The 9,921-nt window shown below is 42.5% G+C and overlaps 1 protein-coding gene across 1 annotated transcript in view; it reads left to right on the top strand.

The window, feature by feature from the left end:
• Window positions 1–1,207: 1,207 nt before the first annotated feature.
• Window positions 1,208–9,921, top strand: part of LOC108690490 (netrin receptor UNC5C-like) — a 33,227-nt gene continuing 24,513 nt past the window's right edge. The window contains exon 1 of the mRNA XM_018197797.1: window positions 1,208–1,652. The gene's annotated coding sequence lies outside the window, so the exon portion shown is untranslated. The remainder of the gene's footprint in view (window positions 1,653–9,921) is intronic.

Genomic DNA, 9,921 nt, shown 5'->3' with positions numbered 1-9,921 from the left:
GTTCTACCGTGACGCCGAATCCACCCGCAGACATAAATTGACACCGACAACGTCGAATTAGGTACGGTGGGTTGTGAGGCTGTCAGATTGGTACAGGTGAAACTCAACGCGCGTGTATTCACGCCCCCAGATTCCGTGAGTACACGCACATACTTCTGCGGGGTTGAATTTGTGTTATTAATGGATTTGTTTGCGGTGCCTCTACCTCGACAATCAATATTTATTTATCGAATGTAGCGACAAGTACGGTCACGTCACGTCGGCGAGCAGGCAAAGGACGATCAGGGAATATGAGAAGAAGGACGGAGATAGGCAACGGGAATCGCAAATAAATGGTCAGCGTATTTATTTGGTGAAAAAACAAATTTATGCACTGCCGAAACGGAGCAGATTCTATGCTTAATCTGAACCCCGCTGTCCTACAAAGAGAGAAGAATAGTTGTTCGGTTTCCTGGATTTTGCCTTTTCTTTCGGTCCTTTCTTTACTTAAGCAAAAGGCAGCAAACAAATAAGAAACGGTTTTTACTCGTTTGATGTACGTTTCGGTTTCGACAATTTCTTTCGCCCTCAAAGTACTATTTTGCCTTTTAGACTTTTTAGTGTAAAATATTCTCTTCTCCAATTTCGATTACTTGTGGTCTCATACATTTCTAACAAGTAGATACGCGTAACTATCGAACGCTCCGAAAGTCCCTGTAGCGTCCCTTGAGTAATCGGGAAACAAGCAACCTGGACAAATATTGTACTACGCGAGGGCACGCAATGTACTACGACAAGTGGATAGAATGAATATTTGACAAAGTCTGCGGCCATCTCTCTGTATACGGAGTTGGTACGCTCCGTCTCGTATGGCAGTTGAGACGGTACTCCACAGCATCCGATCCGCGTGTACAGGAACGACTGCAGAACAGCATTTACGCTCCCACTCCTCTCCTCTTAGTTGCCTCTCCATCTCTACCAGCACCTATACCATCACGGTTTCGCCTCCGCCGTTACTACTACCGCCACCACCATTGCCGTTCACCACCACCGCCACTACCACCCGCCACTACCACTACCACCGATACCTCCACCACCGTCACAACCACGTTCGCCCAGCACCGGCGCCCGAGAGGCGATGGGCCCCGAGGTTTCTACGCTACGAGTCAGTTCAGTCAGTTGGCTGACATGAGCCGCGCGTGCAGGGGCTCCTGGTGTTTATCCGCTCTTAACGGCTAATCCTGAAACGCGTACCCTCGTATGTTGGGACGTGCGCGTGCACCGTACCGCCCGTGAAACATACATGAGGGGTGAAAGCGACGTTTCTCACAATTCGTACCTGTAGGGAAACATTTTTGACGTTCAACTACAAAGATCGAACTTTGAGTTTTTAACTGCGTGAATGACTTCCCCGTGACGGAAGGGAATTGGTGTGGTCTTTTACGTGTTTTCAAAATTGGTTGTCAGGTACGTGAACAGGGATCAATGTGAAATAGTTTTTTATTCAATCGAAAAACGAATACGCGTCTCAATGATCGCATTCGAGATTAAAGAATGACGTTGCGACGCGCGGTGTAACGAACTTGCAACAATGATAACGCCAGTGTCAGTGCAGTGGGGTTAAAGTGCCAGCCGGTTTATGGATAACCACGGTTCGCTGATTGGCTGCACGAGTAAGTGATGTCCGATGTTAGTTGTGTAATACATCGTGTAGCGGATTTTTCTTGTATCGTGTCGATTCAGGAAATGCGTCCCGATAGCGTTGTAAAAACATTTTTACCTGAGACATAGGTAGAAATGTAGTACATATTCACTTCTGAAATGCTGTCATATGCAGATGATGACGTAAATTATTTCACAAAATTGTGAAGTGGATTAATAAAATCGGAACAGGATGTGTCTCGAAATCGCAACAATTTTAATATCAGTTCAATATAAAGAAAATTGATATATCTTTCTAGCAGTTTAAGGTATTATATTTTTCAATTATATAAATAAATAGTTTATTTATTAAATTTATAAATTTATTTAATTTAAATGACATTACATTTTTTTTTCTTTCATAATGAAGATGTTTTGATGTTGGAAAATAGTCATGATGTTTCAGATAATTAATCGAGATAATTCATTATACGCTTTCGAGGGACTACGAATATTCCCGATTGATTCCAGTGGCTGCACATTTTCAAAAGCCCGCTAGGGACCGAATCAAAAGATGGACGTTAACATTTAACCCCTGCTCTCCTGCTGCGCCGCATCGACGCGATCCAAAAGTCTCCAGGAGCCCATTAAAAACTCGTGGCGTATTTTATTCTCAAACGAGACGAGCCTCCTCTATCTGACTTGTTCCAAAATATTATAAAATAAATTCCGGTCTTTATGCGCGACTCGATGATCATTTTCCGATATCAACTACCGGATTTGCGCGAAGCAACTATAATCTTCAACGCATACATATACAGCCACTATTGGTCTCGCAGGCTAAAATATGTACACATATTACAGGTCTGCGCATTAAATGAATGAAGTCGTTGGAAAAATTACACGAGGCAGTATTAACTCGCTATTACTTGTTGCTTCATCGGGACTATGTTTATATTCCTCTTTTATGCCTGCGGCATGAGACCTCGCCGAGAAACGAAATATGCGGAAAGTTTACGGATTATCTCTAAATCCATTTCAGTTTTATTGGATAAAATAATATGTGCAGGGTAAGCTAGGCGTAAATAACATGCAATCGAATATGTCAATAAATGGCTCCCGGGCGACCGGTAACCACGAATATCGTGCGCGAGCACGCGTAATCGTAAAGTATCCTTCCCGTGTGCAACGTCAAATAAAGATTTACAAGTACTCGAAGGCACTTACTAGAATTACATATACAGGAGCACGTAGGTTCGGTAGGACTTTTAACGGCAGCAGTAAGTTGCTGGCGATTTACGTCAGATACATGCCTGCATCTTTTACTCGGAAAGCTTTAAAATTACACTCGCACTGCTACCTATTCCATATTTATTCGTAAATACGCGAAATATATACATTACAAGGAGAACCATCTCCGAAAGTCTGGAGATTACCAGATATTCATACGTGCGCAATGTCGATTCTCGATAAAATAGCGCTATTACGTCGTTAGATTGGCTGGATTTGTAAAACGGTCGATTCAATTACAACCCCTTCAATGATGTTCCGGTAGGACGATCATATCTATCGTTTGCGATAGATCAGACATTTGCGCAATTATAATGAGGAAAATGACGCTGAAAGTACAGCATTATCTCCAACAAATCGGTAACATTACTAACTTTATACTGCATTTATTGACTGTGAATCTTTAGGTCGTGACACTCACGACCTCACGACTAATCGTAAAGATTGCATTTTTGTAGCACGAATAAATCGCTTGGGATAGAAAATGTTCGATGTATCATGGCGCACGCGTTTACTGACTGAGCATTATTAATTAATAATTCTGTGTTATCTTTTTAAACTGCAAAATGTATTAATTATATCAATGGTACTCTATTAATAATTAACGCTTTGTTCCATTTTGCAGAGTCATGTCTGTTGAAATATTTTCGCGTACCATTCATTGTAGGAACGTTAACTAATTAAACTGCGCATATAAATTTCGTGATAATAGGTATGTTAAAAAAAATGTGAAGAAGAGAGAAAGAAAAAAGAGAATAGAAAGCTTCATGATCATTTATTTCTACTTTGTTGCAAAAATTCACGCATGACTAGAATCGATAGATATCGATAAATGTGATCTAGAGCAATTCGGTGACGCATGATTCTGTTGTTATAAATAACTTGGAAGCGCGGTACGGAAGATCGAACGGAATTTCAAAATGATTACGACAGAGAGAGAGAGAGACAGACTCTTGCGACCACTGACTAAACATCTCGATCGACCGCGTCGGTGGTGCTTGGCGATTGAAAATGAGGGATCTTATTTGACTTTATTGGAGACTTTATTAAACGAGACTAACTGTCGCTTATGGGTGATGATCGTTACGACGCGGAACCGTGTGCTGCGTAGAGAAGGGTTCTCGAAAATAATGAAGAGTGGAACGCAAGGCACGTTATGCCGATGGATCTCTTTATTCTTGCTTTTATTACATTAGTCGCTTTCTGTAAATATACTGAGCGTGACACGCGCGCGCTTCTTTGAATGTTCCCGTCACCGACAGGAGTTTGCCTTTCAACCAACATTGCCTTTCTCGTTTGTGTCGGTTCCGTATCGACGCTAGCCGTGCTTTTAACTTCCGCTTTCCTTCATGTTACAGAGTGAAAATAATTATACACCGAGAGACGGTCCATGTTTCTTACAAAACGCTCGTAGATTTTTTCATACAACAGTTAAAGGCCACAAATTGAAATTATAATAGCGCTTTCTCGCTGAAAGAGAACTTGATAAATGTTACAATTAGTAGCAAACAAACGTGTTTGGTGTGATTGCATGAATGAAGTGTACAAATACAATTTCGTTTATTTTTTAATTTAATAGTTAATTATAATAAATAGTAATCAATTAAAATGAGAGTGATGTTACGATTATATTTTTAACGATAATTTCAAATATTGATCGGGGTATTTTAGAAGCCAATTCATACAAGAGCTTATATCGCTCCTCTTGCTCCCTCTCAACGTGCAATTTCAGCTTCATTGCCGTGTGTGCGGGCTTTATAATGCTTTCGTTGAAATCCCCTCCCCCACCCATTATGAATAAAAATATCACGTCGGGATATTCTGGAGTGAAACTATTATGCGAGACCTACACTCTTGAATCTCCACGGGATCCGTGTAGAAACTGGCCCGATACTCCTGGCGGGTTAATACGCCATTCACACGCGATATTATTCGCAGAAGGTTACACATTCGTGCGCATTGGTCACGTTCGTGTCGAGTCCGACGGTTTTATGCAGACGTCTATCATTTTACGTCGCCGCCATCGCCGTCTTCGATGAGTATTTCTCATTCCCCCTCCCCCTCCTTCTCCCCCCTCTCTCATGCGCCCATTTTTCGAACTTCCGTTTCACTGTACACACGAGAAGATCGGCGTGCAAATGCTCTGTCGAAGAAGACAGGAAGCCCATATGTACGTGCTGGGAGTGCGTGAGCCGACCAACCGACGATCGTCCCCATCGTATGAAGCGCTTTCCGTGCTTCGGCTATTAAAAACTCGGTATGGTCTCGCCTTATCTCGCCGTCAAGATCGACGAAGCCTGGGCCGCCACGCAGAGCGCCGTGTATCGCGGTTTCGATCGGTTTCCTCGCAGGGAACACCGTTGTTGCATTGGCTCGGGAGAATCTCGCGCATCGTTGAAAGGGGCCCACCTGGCACGCGTAGGGCCCCATCTGCGGCGGTCGATTCATTCGGGGCCTCCGTGAGAACACCAAGCGCCTACCTGCTCCGAACAAAAGAGACCAAGAGCCTGGTGTCCGCGTGCGAAAAATATATTCACGCGTCGACGAATTTTCGGCGGTGGCGAAACGACCGTGTCTTCGGATCGATCGAACGATCGATCTTTAAAGCCCATTGGCTTTGGTAACGGCGCAATCTGAACAAGAACACGACTCGATACAAATCGAGAAGCGGTGAGTAAGATGCCGATTGAACGCGGCAGATGGGCAGACGTTAAGCACTTTAAAAGATTATTTGATTGATCGATAACGATGGAGGATAATCTAAAGAGTTAATGCACGAAGAAAAGAGGCAAAATGAAGATAATAAAGAAACGAGCAGTTTCGTTTCATTCAAATAAATTTGCGATGACGAACGCTTTTATCCCCCGAAGTTATCGAAGTAATAAAACTAAATAAATCCGGATAAAAAATATTGAAATAAAAATGCGTTTCAATAATAAGCCCATAGCTTCAAAGTAGCATAAAATTAATTTTATAAAATTAAAGGTTTTAAAATGGAATTAATAAGAATAATATCATCAAAATAGGTCTTCATTAGATGTATCGAGAAAAATTTCTGGTCGAAAATGGACAAACCAGAAGAATTCTAATCATATAAATTGAAGTTCCGATTGTCCAAATGTCCATCATATTTGGTTATCTCGACTAGAATTCTGATTGATATGGTCAGAATTTTCATCCATTATTATCGACTAGAAATTTTTTCGATTTGTGAAATTTTTTTCCACATATTGTTTTGTGTCAGAGTCTCGTAAAAATTTGAACACATTTATAGCTTCAATGTTGATTGAAAATTATAGAAATAGAGATTTAAAAAGCAATTAAGTATAATATTATCAAAGTAGGTTCTTTATAATTTGTAGAACACTTAAGATGCAAGTTATCCTTTAAAAAAATGTAGTATAAAAATTTAAATTCGGATCATATTTGTGAAATTTGAATAGCTCAGGAATCTCTAGACAAAAGTGAGTTTTTTACCGGTAGCTTACCTTACCACCGAAGTTGCTTAGATGGAGGAAAAGTCACGCGCGACGAGAAAAACCTTACGGAACATCCGCCGTAAACAACCGCGCTGTTTCCGACGAACTTTTACTGCACGCGGGATTTCTTATCGGCGCAGATAAAATCGAGAAACTTTACAGGTTCCGGAGAAGGGGACCCCATCGTTCTTTACACATCGTAATACCCGAAGGCACCGAACGCCTGAAAAATCTCATACGCCGGCGCTAGCGCTGGCGAGAGCTTCTCATTTACGTCCACCGATATATGTGCGGTCGAGGTGAATGGCGCGTCGTCCTCGTTTCCTCGGTATCTCCTGGCTTCATCGTCAACAGTATCGTGTGCATAGCTCCATCGCGGTGTTGAAGGAGATCTCGCCCGAGGCGGTCGTAGTCGCATTGTACTTTATATTCATGCAAAAACGTCGAAATAACTTCCAGGCGCGGCGCACTCACTTCGCAGACCAAAAGCCAGGGCAGGAACGTTTGATCCTCCATCGAGATCGGGGAAACATGCGCGCGCGTGCGATCGTCTCCGTGGTATATTTTCAGCCAGTTCTGCCGCGCTTCTTGGCGTTCCTGTTTGCGAGATGACTACGCGCAAAGGAACCGTAGCCGCGTTACATAGCCACCGCTCTGTGCGCGGACGATGAAACGATCAAAGAGCAAAGGGAAGGTGTATTTCGGTATTTGGTCGAGCGAGTGGAGCTGACGCGACGCGATGTCGAGCTTTTCATCCCTTTCGCTCTGGAATACTGTCGCGATGTGGCATTGCCCTTGAAAAGAGAGTTACAGACATTGCCAAACATGGATCGGGAAAAAACTCTTTAGCCAGGATCAGATCTTTCGATTCGCTTCATAATGGAAGTTGTAAAGACCTTTTGTACCCGGAAATCGTGACATCGATTGCTCACCTCGATTCCTTCCTTCTACCTCGCGTGAGAAGTAGTCTTGAGGAGTTCATAGATAGCGCGACACTTGATTTTATGGGTTGCACTCTTTTAAACTCTTCTCGCAACTTCCTTTGATCTCTCGAGTTATTACGCTTACTTTATGTTGGAAGTCGAAGCACGCGCCGCATCGGAGTTTACTTCGCTACACGTAGAACGACGTTAAACGTGAGATAGTATCCTCGATACTCACGAACAGATAATTTATGTTGTGTACCGCGATCTCCTGAATAAAAGGTCTTACTGTGCATTACGATTGAAATGCCGTGTGTACAAATGCGGAGAAATAATTTTCTTTCGCAATCCGATAGCGTATCGCGAAAGTGAAGAGGTCACCAACTACGTCGACGGAATATTGATATCGTAGAAAAAAAACTTTTTATTCGTCTAGATGTACAAACCAGTGGAAGTGAGATCCATCCCGTTATAGACTATTAATAACCACTAGAAATCGATAACCACATCGACACGTCTTCGAACATCTGCAAACATCTTTCCCGACAATACAAACGCTTTAAGCCGTTGAAACATGGTGTGCCTCGAAAGATACGACTATAAATCGAATCCTCCTGCCGCAGGTAGTCACGTATTTATACAGGTTCCACGAAATCGCAGGTTCCCACTCTCGCGGAGTGGAATCATCTCGTTCTTAATATTCCTCTCCTTTTTTCTCAAACAAGAACGATATTTATGACTATACGCAGAGAGGAAAAAAACGTGCGGGCTGATACGATCGATCTGATGGAAATAAAAAAAACCGCGATGATCTATCCTTGATTGAGGAGGATTCAGATCTGTATGCAGATAGAGCGCGTGACCGATCGAGTTCATGTGAACCTGACTAGACGCATCTGCCCGTGGGCTAAATAACAGCCGGCGAGAGGAGGACCGGTATCTAAGAAGAATCTACGTCGCCAACGAGCGAACGTCGTGGAGGGAAGACGATGTATGTAAGCACGAGGCAGGACCAAGGAAGAGGCAGCGCGCGGCAAAGGAAAAGAAAGGCGATATCCTCTACGTGCGGTCTATAAAGACGCTGCGAACCCACATCCCCGCGGCTGCTGCGCCGCGGGGGAGGTTGACATGTTTATTTCGCTCCGTAATCTTCTCGGATTACGTTACCGAGAAGCAAGAGAGAGAGAGAGAGAGAGAGAGAGAGAGAGAGAGAGAGAGAGAGAGAGAGACAGACGAAAAATGAAGAGAAACGAACCAAAGAAGGAACAGTTGACCTTCGGGGCGGAATTCTGGATAGTACCTACAGGGCTCGACGCGTGTTCCAAAGGGATTCCTTGTGGTTGTCGGTTCATCCTTGAGGAATGCTCACGTGGTTTTCGTGGATTAGTTTCGCACGTTCGTGACGTATACAATGTTCGGCGGAAACTATGTTAAATTACAACGCACATCGACGCGTTACGCGTCTTGTGGAATGTAGACAGAACAAACGGAAGCAATGAAACAAGAGAAATATTTCTAATACGTTTTCGTGCAATGAGAAATCGAAATTTACGTGAAAAATCGTATATTCTAATAATTTAAATTAGTACGTCGTGAAACAAGAAGAAATTCGTTCATTAAAATTATCGATTATTAAGACGTTGGAATTTATATCCAACTAATCCGGTAGGATTATCTCCGTTTATTGCCAGCGAAAATTGAACTACCGGAGCGTTTGACTTCAATAAAATTTATAATCGCATCTATCCTATTCGACTGACCTTTTTCCCACAAGCATAATATCGTTCATCAAGATTTCTCAAATATGTGACTGTATAATAAAATATAATAAATGCATACAATCCCTGATCCTTCTAAATTGAGAAAGATGAATCGCTTCAAGAACCGGTAGCTGAATCCTTTTGGCTAAGTCCAGTCTGGTAGTTGCTCTACCTGTTGTCATACGATACTCGAGATGCATCGCGAACATTCAAACCGTTCTCGTATCGTGCTCGCTTTCTACTTGCTACGAAAAAGAATATCATCTTTGCTCGGTAGTCGTGAACGCTGACGATGCGCCTACATTCTGCTACAAGACGGTTACCTGTATGGTTTACCTGAACAAATATCACGAAAGAAAGAAGGGGCCGGTAGTCGGCTTTTTTGACCGGCTTTTCCAACCAAATGGAGTCCAAGCGGAGAACAAGCGGATTCGTGTCAACTATAGTGTGAAATGCCATGTGGCTGTCGCACATGGCGCAATACCGTTGAGTGTTTTAAAACTTTGAATGGATAATATCAAGCGCGTTTATAAATTGAGTTCTCGTCTCGAAGGATTAGGACGAGCCTGAGATGGGAAATTTGTAGAGGGTACTACGATACGTGGTCACATAATGCGCATGTTACATGAATCTTCGTTGGATTATTCCACGTCATGAATCTTCAAGAGCATTTTTCGACCTGTATATTCAGCACACAACAGTGGTTTTATCGATTTTCAAAGAACTTATTCTGTTGAAAATCGATGTGCACAGATTTAGTCTGGCATGGAATATAAAATAAGATGTTTATAGATTACATAAGAATTCTAATAACTATTAATTCCGGCATTAAAAAAAAGTTACAGTATT

Source organism: Atta colombica, unplaced genomic scaffold, assembly GCF_001594045.1.
Source record: "Atta colombica isolate Treedump-2 unplaced genomic scaffold, Acol1.0 scaffold33, whole genome shotgun sequence".
NCBI lineage: Eukaryota > Metazoa > Arthropoda > Insecta > Hymenoptera > Formicidae > Atta > Atta colombica.
Note: the sequence above shows the minus strand (reverse complement) of the source record. Positions and strands in the feature narration are given on the sequence as shown.